We start from the raw sequence: 6,005 nt of genomic DNA on the forward strand, positions 1-6,005 counted from the left end.
GGAGGCGTATGAGGTGTTTTGGGGCTTTTTTGTTGAATTGCGCTATTTTAGAATATATACATATGCAAGAACAGTTATCCTATATGAAATACACAGTTACTTGAAAATTTTAATTTGAAAAGCAATTCAACGAAATTGTAAGTTTTTTCAATTTTATGTCTAAATAGCGCCCCTGCTGACTGACAAACAAAAGTTTTACCACTAACACTATTTTCTCGTAGGAATTTTCTGGTATTCAAGTTTGGCGTCTGCTGCTAAATATAAATAAACTGAAAATATCATTGTTATTTTTTCGATGTAAGATTTTGTTTCTACTAAATAAGAATTTCATTCGAATAAAACGTCTTGAAATCGGCTGCAATTTAGAAACAAACTTTTAGCAGTGCTGATGTCTTTATTCATGACTCTATGCATGTTAGAAACGAGGCCAAATGTTTGATATATTAGTTTATTCATATCAGTCATTCTATGGACGTTACGCGCAATTCCTGGTTCAGCAGTATGCTTCGATGTTAAATATGATGTCATAAATATTACTGTGGGGTTCTTCAAAATACTATTTATTGGCTCTTGAATAAGAACAAAACACAGTATCGATTAAAAAAAAAAGGCGGGTGGGTAATGTCAGAGACATAACTGGATGTCGTGAATACGAAAACAACTGACATGTTCCTTAACACTTCCGAATATCAATTGTATGAACTATGCACGCATTTCCCTTTTTCACATTTTTCGCAAAAACAAAGAAAGCTTCACTTGATCTCGATTACTGTGAATTTCACACAGCGAAAAGTGCACAAATCTAAGCAAACTATTCTTAATTTGCAGTAAACTGAGGATATTTCCCTACGATTTGCAAACAACAAATCCTAATAGTTATTTAGAAAACTTTTAAGAGCCATTAGAACGGCTGATACTGTGCAATGCTCTCCACCGTTGTTTTTTTTTCCCAATGCTAATGACTGGCAGCTGTGACGTAATCGCTCTTGTCGAAAGCGTGCAGACGACACAAAACACATCTGCTCGCAGTGGCGATACAATCCAAACTGATTCAAGTTTTGTTGAGAGGCTTGTTTCTACCTGATTTCGTTTGTAGCTTTTTCACTAATGGGCGGTCCTAACGGCTATAAAAATAGCCGTATACAGAATTTAAATGTCGATTATTTCATTTCGGATTTGCATATTTTATTGAAAGAAACTATCAATATGCTGTAGGGATTCGTTTCCAGCATTCAGAAGAGTCAAATTGCGTAATTCTCTATGACATTAAACTCTGGAACATTTTTCGCAAAAAAGGCTTCACTTGATCTCGATTACTGTGAATTTCACACAGCGAAAAGTGCACAAATCTAAGCAAACTGTTCTTGATTTGCAGTAAACTGAGGATATTTCCCTACGATTTGCGAACAACAAATCCTAATAGTTCTTTAGAAAACTTTTAGAGCCATTAGAACGGCTGATATTGTGCAATGCTCTCCACTGTTGTTTTTTTCCCACTGCTAATGACTGGCAGCTGTGACGTAATCGCTCTTGTCGAAAGCGTGCAGACGACACAAAACACATCTGCTCGCAGTGGCGATACAATCCAAACTGATTCAAGTTTTGTTGAGAGGCTTGTTTCTACCTGATTTCGTTTGTAGCTTTTTCAATAATGGGCGGTCCTAACGGCTATAAAAATAGCCGCATACAGAATTTAAATGTCGATTATTTCATTTCGGATTTGCATATTTTATTGAAAGAAACTATCAATATGCTGTAGGGATTCGTTTCCAGCATTCAGAAGAGTCAAATTGCGTAATTCTCTACGACATTAAACTCTGGAACATTTTTCGCAAAAAAAAGGCTTCACTTGATCTCGATTACTGTGAATTTCACACAGCGAAAAGTGCACAAATCTAAGCAAACTGTTCTTGATTTGCAGTAAACTGAGGATATTTCCCTACGATTTGCGAACAACAAATCCTAATAGTTCTTTAGAAAACTTTTAGAGCCATTAGAACGGCTGATATTGTGCAATGCTCTCCACCGTTGTTTTTTCCCACTGCTAATGACTGGCAGCTGTGACGTAATCGCTCTTGTCGACACAAAACACATCTGCTCGCAGTGGCGATTGAATCCAAACTGATTGAATTTTTGTTAAGAGATTTCCTTTTATGTGATTTCGTTTGTAGCTTTTTCACTAATGGGCGGTCCTAACGGCTATAAAAATAGCCGCATACAGAATTTTATTGTCGATTATTTCATTTCGGATTTGCATAATTTATTGAAAGAAATTATCAATATGCTGTAGGGATTCGGTTCTAGCATTCACAAGGACCAACTTGAGGAACTCTATTTGGCCCGTCGCTGCTGGTTGATGATTCCACTCCCACGACGTCTGCTTCCATCGAACGCACGAAAAGAAATGATCGATTTTCGACCACGGTTCCCCTTTTATACGCATTCAGTTGAAGATATGTGCCTGACTACCTCAAAATCGTCGTCCTTGCGCGAAAAACCCAAGCGAAAGTAAGGTGTTTTCCGCGTTGTTTTCAAATTTTAAGAAAACTTAATTTTTGAGTTGTTTGTGGTTATCGCACACTGTTCAAAATATTATCCTGAATTCCTGATCATATTTTTGATGAAATGGTGAAAGAATTATGTTGCTACCATTAATACAAGTCGAGATATTCACGATTAAGTTCTGCCCATTCTTCCATATGGCTAATTTTGAAAAGGCGCCCCATAGTAAAGTAAGTCGTATTCACGACAATAAAACAAAAAACAATATTAAGTTTTTTGCAAAGTTGCTCAAAATTCGAAATTTTAAATACACCACCCTGTCAGTTCAGAGCTGGATGTTGAATACGGATTACATTTAATAGTGACTGGCACTCCCGGTTTCGGAGATATAATGGTATAAGTGACGTGAGCGACAAAACACGTTGTTTCTTACCTCTCAATTTTCTCAGAGATGGCTAAGCCGATTTCTACAAGCTTAGGCTCGTTTGAAAGCTACAATTGAGTTATGGGCGAAATTCGAAGATCAAATGGCTGTCACTTCTGGTTCCTGACATATAATGGTATAAGTGACGTAAACGACTAACCGCACATTTTTCATTGGCTGAATTTTCTCGAAGATGACTCAACAAATTTCTACGAACTTAGGCTTATTTGAAAGTCAATCATGTCAATTCAATTTGGATGGGCTATGACGAACATTTCCGTTTCGAGAGATGTAATGTTATATGTCACGTAACCGACAAATTCCAGCGTTTTTCAATGCAACCAAAATTTCTCGGAGATAAAAGGGTCGACCTGGAAAGACTCGTTTGCTATATACTATTTGGTTCTTAACGATTTATTAATTTTAGTTGTTTGACGTACAGCTGCCATAACTAAGTTCAGTTTTGCAATGACTGAGCGGAAACATATATTGGAAAAGCCAAATGAATGAAAAACTAACAGAAAAGATGAATTTTTGGATAAAGGTGCGCTCAGAGACAGGACTCGAACCTGCGTTCTTATGCATTCCGTGCATACGCGTTACCATTTCGCCACTCTGAATCTTGTTTTAGTCACTCTAAAACACCAGTCAGACACAATAGCGCGTACAACGAACATGATCTACATCCTGGCCGTCACCCGACCGACTATTTGGTTATTCGATAAGCTCGCTATACTAATGGCCGAGGATAGAATCTTACAAATAAGGTGGATTAAGAAAGATACTTCCGATACCGGGAACTGGGGAAAAGGTATAGTCGAGGTCGGTTCGTTTGGTCACGAACTGACCAGATCTGCACAATCGAAGATTTGCATGGCTTATTCGAAGAATTTTTTCAGAGTCATGTATAGGAAAAACGCTCATGAATTTGAAATTTTTCCACAAATTTGCTTGTAATCTCTGGAACAGGAAGTCAGTTCCGAATCAACTTCAGTGTCGTTCTATGACATCGTAAGACCTTTCATATGAATATAAGCACGTGAAAATCTATTCGGTGATCTATCAGAAAATAACGTGCAGAAGACAGGAAACATAAGACAGAAGCCAAAAGACTGAAGGTAAAAGCCAGAAGCCAGAAGCCAGAAGCCAGAAGCCAGAAGCCAGAAGCCAGAAGCCAGAAGCCAGAAGCCAGAAGCCAGAAGCCAGAAGCCAGAAGCCAGAAGCCAGAAGCCAGAAGCCAGAAGCCAGAAGCCAGAAGCCAGAAGCCAGAAGCCAGAAGCCAGAAGCCAGAAGCCAGAAGCCAGAAGCCAGAAGCCAGAAGCCAGAAGCCAGAAGCCAGAAGCCAGAAGCCAGAAGCCAGAAGCCAGAAGCCAGAAGCCAGAAGCCAGAAGCCAGAAGCCAGAAGCCAGAAGCCAGAAGCCAGAAGCCAGAAGCCAGAAGCCAGAAGCCAGAAGCCAGAAGCCAGAAGCCAGAAGCCAGAAGCCAGAAGCCAGAAGCCAGAAGCCAGAAGCCAGAAGCCAGAAGCCAGAAGCCAGAAGCCAGAAGCCAGAAGCCAGAAGCCAGAAGCCAGAAGCCAGAAGCCAGAAGCCAGAAGCCAGAAGCCAGAAGCCAGAAGCCAGAAGCCAGAAGCCAGAAGCCAGAAGCCAGAAGCCAGAAGCCAGAAGCCAGAAGCCAGAAGCCAGAAGCCAGAAGCCAGAAGCCAGAAGCCAGAAGCCAGAAGCCAGAAGCCAGAAGCCAGAAGCCAGAAGCCAGAAGCCAGAAGCCAGAAGCCAGAAGCCAGAAGCCAGAAGCCAGAAGCCAGAAGCCAGAAGCCAGAAGCCAGAAGCCAGAAGCCAGAAGCCAGAAGCCAGAAGCCAGAAGCCAGAAGCCAGAAGCCAGAAGCCAGAAGCCAGAAGCCAGAAGCCAGAAGCCAGAAGCCAGAAGCCAGAAGCCAGAAGCCAGAAGCCAGAAGCCAGAAGCCAGAAGCCAGAAGCCAGAAGCCAGAAGCCAGTTAGAAGACTTAAGTCAAGAGACAGAAGACGGATGGTGGATTCCGCATATGCAGAACATTTTAAATATAAACGAATTAATACGTTTGTTAAAATAATGAATTTTACAAAGCCATAATTGAATACAATTTCGAAAAATTTTGTTATTAGCAAGTAAATCACATTCACATCATTATGCATTACTTACCTAGCCACATTTCCGTGGTTTGCATAATGAGTGTATCACAAATTGGATCAAGGCTGAGCCTCGTCCCAATGCAGACGAGGCTCGTTGTTTACATGTTCACAACGAATGTGGTGTAGTGCTGTGAATTCAAGGCACGCTTTGATATTGACTGGACCGACGAGTAAATATTAGTTCATTCCAGCAACCACAATTTCACGCATCTGTGCGCTCCATTCCACACGAAACCTAATGGACGTTAGGATGTATGTGCTGTTGGGAAAAGCCTTCTATTATCTTCATGTCGTGTGGTGGTGGATCAATTTCATTTTCATCTAAGATAAAATCATCCCCATTTCTCTACTGGGTCTTTTTTCACTTATTGTTTAGGTGTAGAATAGTAGAATTTATGTAAGCACTCAACATTTTGAATAACAGATCGGCTGAAAAGTTCGTATCGTTTCTATGAGAGGGCGCCACTAGAATTAAATCCATACCATTTTCAGTTAGTACCAACCTTCAAAAGATACGTGTATAAATTTGACAGCTGTCTGATTATTAGTTTGTGAGATATTGCATTTTGAGTGAAGCTACTTTAGTTATTGTGAAAAAAAAATGGAAAAAAGGAATTTCGTGTGTTGATGAAACACTACTTTATGATGAAAAAAAGTGCCACCGATACTAAAAAATGGCTTGATGAGTGTTATCCAGACTCTGCACCGGGCGAAGCAACAATTCGTAAGTGGTTTGCAAAATTTCGTACTGGTCATATGAGCACCGAAGACGATAAACGCAGTGGACGTCCAAAAGAGGCTGTTACCGATGAAAACGTGAAAAAAATCCACAAAATGATTTTCAATGACCGTAAAGTGAAGTTGATCGAGATAGCTGACACTCTGAAGATATCAAAGGAACGTGTTGGACATAT

This window comes from Malaya genurostris, chromosome 2 (genome assembly GCF_030247185.1).
Source record: "Malaya genurostris strain Urasoe2022 chromosome 2, Malgen_1.1, whole genome shotgun sequence".
NCBI classification, from domain to species: domain Eukaryota; kingdom Metazoa; phylum Arthropoda; class Insecta; order Diptera; family Culicidae; genus Malaya; species Malaya genurostris.